The sequence below is a fragment of the Callorhinchus milii genome, unplaced genomic scaffold (assembly GCF_018977255.1).
Source record: "Callorhinchus milii isolate IMCB2004 unplaced genomic scaffold, IMCB_Cmil_1.0 Scaffold21, whole genome shotgun sequence".
NCBI lineage: Eukaryota > Metazoa > Chordata > Chondrichthyes > Chimaeriformes > Callorhinchidae > Callorhinchus > Callorhinchus milii.
In genome coordinates, this window is record NW_024704762.1 from 8,129,817 (window position 1) to 8,144,423 (window position 14,607).

Below are 14,607 nucleotides of genomic sequence, written 5' to 3' on the forward strand. Positions count from 1 at the left end.
AATGCATCAACACTCAAAGAAACTACAGACCCAAACCACTTAAAAAAAAACTTGACAGATTAAGGTGCATCCTTTTCACAGGAGCATTACACCAATAATCATGTTATACAGTTAATTCACTTTGCGGTATATTCTGTGAAGCGCTTTGAGACGTCTCGAAGATGTGATAAGGCGATATATCAAAGGCAAGGATTATTATATTCCTTCTTCTCTCTTCCCTCGCTCCTCCCCACACAAGAGTCAATAATCAAGGGAAGAAAATTAGAACAAGATTTCAACTATGGCCAAAGTATTTTGAATTCCCACGATGATAAAATTTGCATTCGACACAGGAATGCACAAGATCGGAGGAGTCCACGGTTGTCCATCTGGCCAATCCCCAAGAAATGCTAATCCTAAACTAAAACAGTTGCATTTGTATCTAAACCTTGAACCCATGTCCAACCACTCCGTAACATTAATAAGCTGTGTTTCATTCAAGGGATGGGATGGGAGGGAGGGAGTCGATTATGTATTATCCTAAAAATGATAATGGCAAACATTCTCGTCCCTGTTATCTGGCTCCAGCTGTACACAGCAGTGTGCTGTCTGCCTCCCTTTGCAATAGCCCAAAGGACCGAGAGAGTCAGTGAGAGAAAGAGAGAGAGAGAGAGAGAGGGATGGAAGGAGACTCTTATTCTGACACGCAGAGAGCTCTGGCTGGCAGCAAGGTTAAGTGCCACGAATGGGGCTCAAAAAGGACACCACACACACACACACACATACACACACCCCAACCCTCAACACTGGGAGCGTGGCCAAGTCTCTGGGGGGGGGGGGGGGGGGGTGAAAGAGAAGAGAAACTGCCTTGAAACCTTTTAAGAGGCTACTTTACAGCATCTGAAGAAGCTTTGGCTCCCAGGTTTAGGGCGATTAGCCCCACCGCACGGGGTGGGGGGGAGATTGCTCAACACGTAAACCTACTCACAGACTGGGGCGGACGCTCTTGGGAAGGAGAGAGGGGGGGGGGGGGGGTGGGAGAGAGAGAGAGAGAGGGGGTGGGTGTCCCTTTAAGAGTTTAATAAAAGTCGGCGATTTCCCCCCCAAAAGGAAGGCGCAAACTCACCGGCGGCGGGTGCGGGGCTTCGGGAAGTCGGGGCGGGGGCTGCGCTCGCGGCTCTCTGGCCGCTGTTCGGGAGCCGGCAGGAAGGAGCCCCGGCGCCGGCCGCCGACCGACCAGCCTTCACATGGAGCGGCGCGCGCATGCGCAGCCTCCGCCCACTCCCCCCCCCCACTCCACCCCACGCTCCTCCCTTCCCCGCTCTTAAAGGGGCAGCGCACCCCTCCCTCCCTCCCTGCCTTGGTGTCCAGGTCAAGTGGTGCTTTGTGACACGTGTTATATTAAAAAAAAAGGCTCTCTCTCTTACTTTTTTTTTAATCCTGTGTCGTCTCTCTCTCTCTCTTTACCCTAACCCTCCCCGACCCCCTTCTCCACCCCCACGCCATTCCGGTGGCCCTCTTTCTTTTGGTCAGTCAGGCATCTTGACACGTGCAGAAAACCCGTCAAAGAAGAACGTAAGAAACAGGAGCAGGCCATTCGGCCCCTCGAGCCTGCCCTGCCATTTAATAAGAGCGCACGCGATCTTCTCACCTAATTCCATTTGCCCGCCCTCTCCCCATATCCCTTAATCCCTTTCCCACCTCAACCTTCAAGGTTCTGTCCTTGACTGGTTCAGACCCTAACTTTCACACCACCTCCACTCCGGCCTGCTCCATGTCTCCCGCCCTACCATCGGTGGCCGGGCTTTCAGCCTCTCTGCCCCCACACTCCGGAACGCCATCCCACAGTCCCTTCGCCTCACTTCCTTCCGTGCCTCCTTCAAGGCCGGTCTCAAGACCCTCCTTTTCAGTCGTGCCTTCAGTCACCCTCCCACCCTTCTATCTTTCCTCACCCCTACCCCACCTCTCCCCCATGCTCAGGTCCTGACCCCTGACTGTCCAAGGCCTTGAGACATCCCCCCGACATGAAAGGCACTCTATAAATATAATTTTGTTGTTGTAGTTTTTTAAAAAATCTATCGATCTCACTCTTGAATATGTTCAATAACTGAGCATCTACAGCATTCTGGGGTAGAGAATTCCATAAATTCACCTCCCTCTGAGTGAAGAAATGTTTTCTCAACTCAGTTCTAAAGGGCTGACCTTCAATCCTGAGACTAGGACCCCTAGTTTTAGATTCTCCAACCAGGGAAAAAACAATCTCACACTATCTACCCTGTCAAGACCCTTAAGAATTGTATAGGTTTCTATAAGATCACCTCTAATTCTTCTATATTCTAGAGACTATAGGCCTAGTCTACTCAACCTCTCCTCGTAGGTCAACCCCCTCATCCCAGGAACCAAACTGGTGAACCTACCACTAAGGCGCCACTAAACCTACCACCCCCGCTAAGGCGAGTATATCCTTTCTTAGATAAGGAGACCAAAACTGCACACAATATTCCAGGTGTGGTCTCCCCAAGGCCCTATACAATTGCAGTAAGACTTCCCTACTCTTCTACTCTAACCCCTTTGTAAAAAACGCTAACATGCTATTAGCCTTCCTACCTGCTGCATACTAACTCACTGTGCTCAAAGAGTATCCAAACCAAACTGAGAATTCCATGAATCCCACCTACACATGGAAATTCCAGAGATAGATTGTTGGAATGGAATGCGCACTCTCTCCCTGGAGGGATGCATCCTGCTTACCTAATTCCGGAAAGTATTAGGCGCAGGTTGGCAAGAGCCAAGGCCCGGGGACCTCAAAAGTGTGCATTGGGGTAACTGCTGGAGTGTTGTCGCCCTCTTGAAAGGGACAACTCACATTGGTATGAGAATGCCCAAATGCCAACTGGAGCCTAACCAAAATGAGCAGGCAGTCTTCATGGGCAAACCTGGGCTGTGAGCATCAAGGTTACATAACAGACAGGATTCAGTGCAGAGCCCTATTCTGTCCTCCCTCAACACCCACTACCACTTTCCAGTAGGGGATAGGGCACCAGTAATCTGGACTGGAAACCGCTTATTGGTTTTCCACCCCAGGGGCCTGACCCCAGTGGTAAAGACCTCACTTAGCCATTGTCACCCAGCCCCCCGGCTGAGATGAGCAAACTTGGCCGAATCCAGGAACAGGGCCTTGATCTACCCTGGGCAATGTTTCTACCAACAGAGCCATCCTAACCACTTTTTAAACCCATTAAAGAATCGACTTTTTTCCCTGATGGTCTAGTTCTTGTTCTCTATCCACAAACACCCTGCAGCTTTGGACCGCTGTGCTAACACGCTTCTCATACTGTTAAGGCATCCAGCCAGAAGACGTTTACACGAGTGGCCAACACAAGACTCACCACTTAATTTCATCCATCAAGAAAGTTTGATAGGAATTCTCACTGCATAAAAATGCAGGGGCAAATCCTGTTAAAAATCACTGGGTTCACTATCGTCCTGCCCTTGCTTACGTTTGGAATCAAGATTCCCTCATCTCTGAGCCCTGAAGAATCACAATGAACGCAGAATGGAACTTACCCAGGAGACATTAAACTGTGGACATGGACCACTCCCTAGTAATGAGGTCACTACAGGAAATGATAGTTCAAATGTCTCTCCTAGGTCATTTAATCTTTCATTCTTTATTTCCCTTTCCATGATTTGCATACCAAGCAGAAGAGTAGGACCCAGATGCTTGGAAGCCCCCCCCCCACATTACAACCCTGCAAACTAAATGTCTTCTCATCCCCCACTCTGGAATCGACAGTGGTGAATGAAAGTTATGAAAAAGATGCTCCGCACCCTACCATTTTGTGGCACAGCGCTAGGAGACGCCGCCCTGCATGGAGGGCGCTATAAAATCCAAGTTGTTGTTGTAGCAGCAATTTTAATCGATGCTTTGCTGTCAGACACGGCCTGACCAAGTCAGCCTCAGAATCATGGGAATGAGGGAGGGAGGACAAAGGCACCAGGATGTAGATATCCTCCACTCCCTAACCCCGCACCTCATCAAAAAGATCCACTTGTACACAGCTCCCAAAGTTCACAATGCTAAACACTTGTTTACTAAAAGACACTAGCTCAAGGGCTAATTGTAACCCTTTAGCATTTGGTGTTACTATAAAAGTGAACCTAAATTTCTTAAAGGGCCAACTGTCTGGATTTTAAATCCATTTCTCTCCTTTGCTGAAGACACAGACTCCTTTTGGGGTAGTCACATTAACTCTAACCAGCCCGATACCTCACCCAAGAGGCTATCTATGAACCCTCATAGTTAGTGCTAGCAGGTTCTTTGGACTGGGGAGCGGAGGGAGGGGGTGGGGGCGGGGGAGAGAGAAAAAAGAGGCATCATAATAAATCCTATTCTCCTTGATGTCCCGATATAAGGCCATGCTTTCCATTAGAGTCACTGGCTGTGATCAGAATCAAGAACCCTATCTGATATTGTTCCTCTTTCTACTAAGGACACTGAGATCAAATGTAGTGCCTGAAATCTTCCAGAAATGTCCATTTTAAATCCTAGAATCCAACGAGATGTTCAATAAACCATTAGCGGCTAGAGAAAAGAGAGAGAGAGAATGGTAAAAATAGGAGAGAGAGAGAGCTTGCCGTTTTCTAATCGATCCAAAGATAACAAAAGGTGTGGATTTCCAATTGCCTCAATATACAAATTGACAGGCAAAGCAAAGCTCTCAGAATGTGAACTGGAAATTATTTTTCCTCTCCACCTCACCAACAAATGCAAGGATTAGTATTATTACCTCTTGAAGACTTATTCCCATCACAGCACTAATCTCAGACCACAGGGCTGAGCAAGCCCCTCCAAGGTGCTAGGAACAGTGTAACAGGTGAAGGAATAACAATACTCCTTGCATTTGATGTAGTGCTTTATAACGTCGTTACGATGTCTCTAAGCATAAAACATTACAAAGAAAAAGCTAAGCAGGGGGTGGGGGTTGAAAGAGAAAACAATTCAACATCATTGATTTTAGTTTGCACTGAAGAAGCTGCAGGCAACCAATATCTGCACATTTCACTGTTTGTTAAAAATGCATATTAATTAAATCTTCCAGTTTTCCCACTCAGAATGAAGCGCTCACCCCTCAGAGGATTCTGATCAAAGGCTTATCTTTTGTTTCCTGGTAACTTCATTTTTTTATCTAGCTCGGTGAAAGTCCCCTCGGGAGGCGGAGACGCAGAACAAGACTAGACCCACCCTGACGTCGCCGTTCTGCACTGACGGAGCAACACTGACAGCTGGGGCTAAAGCCGCCCCACCCTGGAGAGGTGAAGGAGGAAGCAATGGCAGTGGGGCAAAGGTGGAAATACAGCCACTCCCTGAGCGAGTTCATACTAAATTACTTTAGCCCTTTCCGTTAAAAAAAATTCAACTGGTATGAATTATTTTCTGCCTTTATAAATCGAGAATACACATGGCTCCTTTTTAGTTTACTGGGTCCACGGGGAACCTTCAACACCTTGTTGAAGTGAGCGGCTGTTATTCATTTGTGAGCCTTGGCAATGAGTTTCGGCAGGTTATTAAAGTGGTTATTTTCTGTCCAGTCCTGACCCTACATCCTCAAAACACAGCCCTTCCATTTAGTCACTGTTCAACGATCAGGTGCGGGAAGCCTAGCTAATATAATAATCCTTGCAATTGATATAGCGCTTTACCACGTCATTGAGACATATCGAAGCGCTTCAATATCCAACATCCAGCGCTCCCTAGTTTACCCCTATCTGAGATCCGCTAACTCACTCAGGTTGGGAATTAATAATAATCCTTGCCTTAACACGTTTTTGAGATGTCTCAAAGGGCCTCACGGAATATACTGTAAAGTGAACTGTCTGCACATTTTGTGGATGAAACGCGGCAGCGAATTAGATCTTTGAAATTCCAAATGTAACTACTAACTATAAAATATCTCAATGTTTGCGTGGAATAAGATGCGAGATCAAGTGTAATTGTTATTACATTAAGATCCGACACTTTATCCAAGTAATATTTACCACAGGGAAGGCAGGTGGGCTTGCTACCCAGAGTTCTTAAAATGCCCCAAACTGGCCGTATCTGAACAACAACCTGCATTTATATAGTGTCCTTCACACAGGATCGTGTCTCGGAGCACATAGCAGTGGCGGAGCTTGATGAAGAGCCAATAAGGGGCGAGATGACTGTAGGCAGTCAAAGAGGAAGGTCTTCAGGTACGACCTGAAGGGATCACAGGGATTGGAATCACCTTTGAAGAGTCCTGTAGCTCAGTGGTGAGAGCACTCGCTTTGCAAGTGAGAGACCTGAGTTCAATTCCAGGCAGAGGGCGAAACCTCGGGCAAGTTTCCTTACTCCACACAGAGCCTAATAATAAACCCTCCAAAACCAAAAACAATAATAAATTGGTCATTTTCAATCTATGACTGTTTGTGGGACATTGCTGTGCGCAATTGGCTGCCGCGTTCGCCCACAAATATACAGTCAGTTCACTTTACAGTGTGTTCTGTGAAGCGCTTTGGGACGTCCTCCCGACGTGAAAAGCGCTATATCAAATGCAAGGATTATTATTATTATTATTATTATTATTATTATAAGATCAATTTCAGTGACATGGTCCAGTTCACAAATTCCCAATTCTGGTAGTTTAAAGCAAAGTTTTTATTTGCACTTAAACACTTATTATTAATAAGCAGCATTTGGTTAAAGCAGATATTCCTTACGGATTCTAATTTCTCTATTTTTCCGCTTCATACACACATCACCAACGTTGTGAAGAATTTGCATTTTTCTAGCACCTTATCAGGTCAATACATGTCAAACACTCCACTTGTAAATATTGTTGAATGTAGCGATTGTTTTTGCATTGATGCAACACCATTTAACTCAAAAGAACATCTGAAAGTGCGAATGATGAAATAATTTCTTATGAGGCTAAGTGGCTGAAGGCTCCAAGTCAATTCCTCCCACAGGAAAGATCTTCCAATCCATATCCTACACTGAGAATCCCACTTTCCAGAGTTCCTGAACCTTTTGCACAAAAACTGCACTGAACTTAACATAACAAACCAACACGGAAATTCCTTGTTGAGCATTAACAGTCTAAAAGTGCACCTTGTCTAATGTGAGCAGAACCAGTCAGCTGAGCAGTTTCGACCGCAAAACAAAAGGACCAGAGAGGAACGAAGAAAGATATAGACTGAAAAGTTAAATAATAATAATCCATGCATTTGATTTAAAGTCGTATCATCCTTCAAAATGTCCCAATGTGCTTCACAGTTTTACAGATTTTACTTCCAAATTCAGTGACTCTGTATTTGTTGGCGAAGTTGGTTTTGGCAGCCAATTTGTACATAGCCGTGGCCACAAATAGCCATGAAGTCAATATGGATGTTTGCTAGCCAGGACACAAGGAAAAATTCTCAATGGTGGGATAAGGACACTGCATGTTAATTGCAAGCTGGCAAATCACACTCTTCCAACAGTCCCTTCCCAAACCTGGAAACTCCCCTTGGACAACAGGATGATGGAATTTTCCAGCTCTGACTCATTCAGAAAGAGAGAGAGAGAGAGCGAGCGACGCAGAGACGCCATTTGGCCTGTCTGCACTGCAATCCCTGGTGCCCGACATCATGTTCATTACATCTGTGAGCAGAAGATTCAGGCTATAGAGGCCTGTGACGTAGACAGTCTGCAGTAAGAAACACTGTTAAGCATCAATGTGGCTAGGAACTCAGGGCCAGTTAAAGGGATGTCTCCCCAGAATATTCCCCTCAGTACTTTGCATCTTATTTCCAAGTTGGATAAAATAAAACCGAGGTCCCGTCTGTCTGTTCAGGGTGGACATCAAAGAACCCATGACATGAATGAAAACGTGATGGGAGGGAGTTTCTTCCAGGATCCTGGCTGATTGTATTGCAAAACAGAGTGGTCATTCACCTCCTGGCTGTTTGTGAGGCCACGCAATTTAAGATTTTTCAAACTCAAGGCAGGAAAATTCTGCTCGGAATCTTGCCGGTGGTTGAACTGAACAATAAGCAAATCACGTGCAAGTTTCCTTATCCCTCCATCTCCCAGCCTTGGCCCTGCATGCCATGAGCACGGCAACAGAGGCTAGCTGTCTCCCTGACTTCCAAAAGCCAGCCACACCAACTCAAGGTCAGATAGAGGGAGGGAATGGGCATCTCTCCAAAGGCCCCTCGTCTGGATGGATTTCTCCCTACTTAGCAGCGTGTGGTGGCTTAGAAAGCCATCCTGCTCGCTGAACAGGAGCTGACTTGATGCCCAAGGCAGTCCAGTGCATCAGCATTCCAGAATCACTCCTTGTAGCATCGGAACGCGAGTTCCACCAAGCAGCGACTTAAGTCTCAGAGTCCTAAGCTGCCTGGTGTTAACGCACACAGAAAGAAACCTTGCATCTTCCATTCCCCCAATCTCTCACAGCATATGTCAAGCAGGTCTTGGATTTACAAAATCGAGTACAGGGCAGAGGGCCAGGCACAGACCACAGCTGTACTTCAAATTGTTCGCACCAGACAAGATCCACACTCGGGACACTTTCAGGAAAGGGAGGGGCACCATTGGGCGAATGGAACCTGGAACCATAGCGAGATATTCTCCTCTAACCCAGGGAGCACTGAGACCAATGGTTGCCCAACCTTCCCCATCACCACCTCCCCACCATCACCTCCAAATTCTGGGGGATTAAAAGAATAATTTAATATTCTTCCAATTGACACTAAAAAAACTATTTTGAAAGGTAAGAACTCCTATATCCAACTTCTCACAAGCAACAGATGGAATTAAGGGTTGAGAAAAGATTGCTAAATGAATGCACTTGTAGATAAGTTGCAACTAAAATTCAATTGTGCATGAATGTGGAATTCAGTCACTTGGGTAGTTTAAGCAAGGTCATAGGTTTCTGCATATGCTAGACATGTGGCTGACCAAAGAAAAATTTAAACCACATTCTTAATTCACAGGTTTTTAGAGAAGATGCAAATTAAAGTCTAGTGTTCATTTAATCATGTGAATTGATAATATTGGGATCATTCATTTTATATTCCTAATGGGTCATGATCCCTTTAAAACTGCACGATACAGTTTAACTCGTCAGAATGTCAGAAGAGAGCACAAGTTTCTTTGACTGAAGAGGATCGGGGTGGGGGGGGAGGCATCTAAGAAGATAAACAAATATGGTTAGGTAGGAGTGCTACCAGATGCACCAAAGATTCAAACCACCCGATTACAACTGAAGAGATGAGATCAGACAAAGAGTTGGCCCGTGCCACCATAGCACAGACCTCACCCCCCCGAGGCTCGAGAGGAAAGAGATCTCAAGTGAAGGGGAAAAAACGCATACTTGTGGTGGTACAGAGAATTTATACAACATTCTGAGGGTTGTATAAAGATATCTTGAGCGAGCCCAGGCCTTTTTGCAGGCAGGGCGGTCGGTGCACTATGTGGCAGGAAACAGCTCTCCTTGCACTTATCATTAAGCAAGACAACCCTGTCACACTATTTGACAGGGAACCCTTCCCTTCCCCCTTAATTCCACCCCTTCTCTCACTGCCTCTGTGCCTAGCATGGCTCACCGCCTTACAGGAAATTCCTTTCTCTGAGAACATCATAGCCTCCTCGCATCAGATACCAGGGGAATATCTTACCTTTGTTCCGTGCAATATTCAGCCAAAAACAAATGAAAAAACCCAACTCTGTTATTTCTCTTCGACAATGACTTGCACTTATAGAACTTCTTTCACACAGGGCAAAAACTTGAAAATGCATTACAAAGACAATCGGGACAATAATCTTTGCATTCGATGTAGTGCATTTCACATCTCAAAGCGCTTCACAGAATTTATAGTAAAGTGTAGTGACTGTGTATTTTGTAGGGGGCCAGAGCTACTGCAGATCTCACCTTTGCCTATTGAGCAAGCATTTTATTACTTCCTTGCTAACAGAGGTGGAAGGTGCAGTGTCTAAAGCCGCCAGACACTGCTTTAAAAAGTGTTTGCCTCTCATAGCACCATGTTCAGAAGAGCCCTCTGATATTTGGGGTTGCATACAATACAAAGCCCTGCATTGTCGTAGATGCCATAATAAATAATGACTAGTCATAGTTAAGAAGAGGACTCCTTTCACTTTCCTCAACTGATCACTCACCATTTGAGAAAGGGTTACATGGGCAGTGGGGTTTGAACCGAGAAGTAGGCCTCCCCGGTCTGTGGGAATGCAGACGCCCCTGGGTGGCTGCCTGGGAGCAAGCTTCTAAAATACGTTTTAACCCTTAAAATCAGTTCACAACACACCACCAGACACCCCTTTAAGCTAGGCTAGCATTGACCGACCAGCAAATATCTGTAAGTTTTTTTTTATAAAATAAAAAGAACTGAAGGAAAGTAATGCATTTAATGTACTGTAGATCAGGTAACCACCTCTGTCAGCACTATGGCTATCCGGGAAGCCATTTTAGTTCTCACGTGGGGTGAAGCTGGTGAAGCTAAACAAATAAAGTAGATTCCTACCTTATGCTCAAAGATTACAGTTATTAGACGAAGCTAAACAGTTTTAGACATTTTACTGTCGTCTCACCTCAACTGAGATACATTCGGCATTAAAACCCACACAGCACGGCTCCCACTAAACTCCACCCATCTATTCTAACCACATCAGTCTACAGCTGTACGATTGTTTTCACATGGAATAGATTTTCTGGAAAATAAAATTGATTGGGTGAATGTGTGTCTCCACAGATCCATTATCCACCCAGTCTGGATGCAAAGTCTGGATCCATCACTGAGGATCTGAGTAAATAGGCTGGAATAAATAACTTCCATATACTTTGCATCTACTTAAACCAGAAATGTCTCTTCAACATGCCCCCACCCTCACCCCACAGGATTAAGTTACAGTAAACAGAACTAAGTGGAAAATAGATTCAGGGCCATTTGAAGTTATATTAAAAGGAGTTGCAAAGTCCCCCCACCTACCCCCCAAAAAAAATCTCTGAACAGGCTGCCCTACCAAACAAAATGAACATGTTGGCATGGCTCCTCAAAGAGGCAGCAATAATCAGTGCCTGGAGATTCACTTCATAGTAAAAAAAGTCAGTCAAGCCTCTATCCTATCCCTGTCCATACCCACACCCATTTCTCTGGGGAACAAGAGTGAAAATAGTCCAGGTGATGTGAAAGGCGCTATACAAATGTAATTTGTTGTTGTTGGATCTATGCTACTGGTCAATTATAGGTGCATTAGAGAGCCCGCAGACCAGAAAAAGAGGGGGGAGAAAAGATCATCAGTCTGTGACAACTATGCATACATTGATGTTCGATGAGGGCAGTGCCCCCCACCCCCCCTTTGGTTGAAAACCAGTCTCTCCTCCACTTCAATTTGGGAACAAAATGGTAGTCTGGGAGGTACTTCACCCCCTCCCTCCTCTCCTGGAGTCATGGACTCAACTCAGAGATGCATTCCCACAGCACCAAGGGTCCTGAATTTCTTCCTTATTGCCGCTCGGTCACAATCTTGGAACTCCCTGCCGAATAACATTGTGGGAGCTCAAGGCTCGAAGTGGTTTAAAAAGGCATTCTCAGAGCAATAAATACTGGAAAAACACTAGTATCGCCCTCATCCTGGGATGAGAAAGTAAATAAGTGAGCCTGATGAGTGAGTATTGGTCGTAGGTTAGTCAACCACAGTGGGCCATCAGTTAACACAGCACTGACTAGACATCAATCCCGGGACATTCTTGAGTCTGTGTGGCTCAGGCAGTGTCTTTGCGAATCGAACAGTGGAGGCGAACCCCACATTCTAACGTGCATTTCGCAGGACAGTGAAAACACACAACATTAACAAAATCCATCAATTATGTAAAATGAAAGCACACCGCTCCATTAATTAATAAAAAATAACATGAACTGTAAATAATTGATTTTTAATAATGTCATACACCAAGTATAGAGGGTATAAAAACATAGGGTTAAGGTGTAATTTAGTTGTCAGATTTTACAGCATCCAGCCATAACCGTAAAAAGAGTATTACGCCTTGTACAGCCAAGATTCTCAATAAAATGCTTTCTTCCTGCCCAATCTACTCACTCTACTCTACCCTTGACCTACCATAGATTGGTAAACACTGAACCCTTCCAGTCCCTTGACATGTGTCATGCTCACAGAAGAAATGGGAGACGGTGCCTCTCTACAGCAGGCAGTTTGGTTATGGAGCCTCAGGCAAATTTCCTTACAAAATATTTTTACATAATTGCATTTCTCCCAAGTCAGTTCACTTTTATTATATTCTGTGAAGCGCTTTGAGACGTTTCAAAGACGTGATATCAAATGCAAGGTTTATTATTATCAAATGCAACCATTATTATTATAAATACAACAACAACCTGTATATAGCGCTCTCCACGCCAAATAAGCCAAAGGCATGAAGGTTTAAGGTCTCAGTACCCAAACAAATTGACAAGTCAGCCCACTAGATATCAATTTTCTTATTAAAGTTATATATTACTCAACAACTCCCATTATCTCCAGGCAGGAGCCCTGTGAAACTTATAATAATAAATAATAATCCTTGCATTTGATATAGCGCTTTTCATGTCTTCTAGATGTCTCAAAGCACTTCACAGAATAGACTGTAAAGTGAATTGACTGCATACTTGTGGGCGAAATGCGGTAGCCAATTGTGCTCAGCAGTGTCCCACAAACAGTCGTGGTTGCGTTGTCTAAAGTTAATGTCGTGTTGAGAACTTTTCACTGCAAGACCAAACTCTGTGTCCACAGCTCCCAGAGAGTTCCCTGCGCCCTGAATCAGAAACATCAGCACTTTTTTCTTTTCTTTCTCTGTACGTAATATCAGTCTATAGAACTGAACGCACTTTATTCAAAACCTCCATCTTTTCAAATATCAGGTCCATAACAGATTCCAACAACAATTTGCATATGAGGCCTTTCAGGCAGGGCAGTGGCAGAGGGTTAAAGGAAATTAGCATGAAATTCCACAAGTGGGAATTTTATTTGTTCAGCTGGGTGTCCTAAACAATGTGGAAACCAACTTCCATACTTAAGGATATACAAACCAGACAGAGTTCCACATATGCATGCCACCTACACATGGAAATGTCCTAATTTGTCTGGAATGGAGCCCACACTCTCTCCCTGGAGAGGCACACCCTGCTTTCCTAAATACGTAAACTATTAAGCATGTAAAGCTTGGAACCCCAGAATGTGCGGTGTGGACTAATTGCTGGAATTAGGCCAGCGAAGACCAAATAGCTTGACGTTGCGAGCACTGTCTGGCAAGCTTCCTGCTGTTTGCCGAGCCAGGACCACAATCTAATATAATGGCAGGACAGGCTCGAGGAGCTGAATGGCCTACTCCTGTTCCTATATTGACCATCCTACACAATAGGGTTTTGCAGAAATTAGCTCTGCCCTCAGTTTCTGGTCTGCCCCTTGAAGTCGTGCAGACATGTGAGACTGTCATCAGCAGTGCCTTGGGAGTATACTGCAGATCTCAACCTGGTTCAGGAACCGAGACAACCACAAAGACTTGACTCGATTCTGCTATTCCACTGTTCCTCACGTAACGCAGGAACCACCTCAGCCCCAAGGAGACCTCTTCACCCTGGCTGCCCCCCCCTCACCCCCACTACAATGCAAATAAGACCAAAAAAAATGCAAAATATTCCATTAACATGAAGAAAAAACCCTACTCTTTTCCACATGGGGGTCATATAAAAAAAAGGAACAAGAATTCCACATACCGGATAAACTCAACAAGTCTGAAAACAAATGGGAAAACTTTCATACGCTCCGAAAACTTTCCACTTCGATCAGAATAAATAAGTCTCCCGAGCGAACCACTGACTGACACATCGGAAGTCTTTTTTTTTAACGCCCCCCCCCCCTCCCCTCCCAACCACAAGCAACACACCACACAGTCAATTCACTTCACAGCATATTCCCTGAAGCGCTTCGGAGACGTCTCGCGGACACGAATAAGGCGCTGTATCAAGTCCAAGGAGTATTAGTCCAACAACATTGCTCTCCAAGCAAAATAACAAAACATGCAGACAGACAGACAGAGAGAGAGAGACAGACAGACAGACAGAGAGAGAGACAGACAGACAGCCTGAGGTTCTGATACCTGAAACTTGGCGTGGGGGGGTTGTTTTTTTTTCTCTCTCTCCCTCTCCCTCTCGTCAGTGATTAGTTTGTTTGGGTTGGGGTGGGCTCCTGCTGGTTGGTGTCTGTGGTCTCTCTCTCTCTTTTTTTTGGTGTCGCTTAATTCTCCTCAGTCGCGGTCGTAGGTTTGTTGCTGCTGCCGTTTGGTTTTACTTTATTTTTTGACCAGGGCTTGGCTGCCCCTTCTCTCTCCTCCCACTTCATCACATCAGTCTCGGGGGGGGGGGGGGTTGCCCCCTTTTTACTGCCTCATGGGCGGGAGGGGCCGGTCCGGACTGGCCACACTAATCGACCCCGAGGCTTCTGGAAACACGCTAGGCCCCGAGCGCCCAAACGGTCATTACAACCATCAGAAAGTTACCGCCGCGCGCCACTGAGGTAAAACAATTCTTTGAAAAAAAAGGGGAGGGGAG

The 14,607-nt window shown here is 45.4% G+C and overlaps 1 protein-coding gene across 9 annotated transcripts in view; it reads right to left on the reverse strand.

Moving 5' to 3' along the window:
• Nucleotides 1-14,171, reverse strand: part of gatad2ab (GATA zinc finger domain containing 2Ab) — a 44,361-nt gene extending 30,190 nt beyond the window's left edge. For 5 of the 9 annotated variants that reach the window (XM_042342622.1, XM_042342624.1, XM_042342623.1 and 2 more), the window contains exon 1: nucleotides 1,106-1,242. The gene's annotated coding sequence lies outside the window, so the exon portion shown is untranslated. Of the gene's footprint in view, nucleotides 1-1,105; nucleotides 1,244-14,156 lie in introns of those variants that run through there. The other 4 variants (XM_042342627.1, XM_042342628.1, XM_042342625.1 and 1 more) reach the window with 4 other exon arrangements.
• Nucleotides 14,172-14,607: the final 436 nt, after the last annotated feature.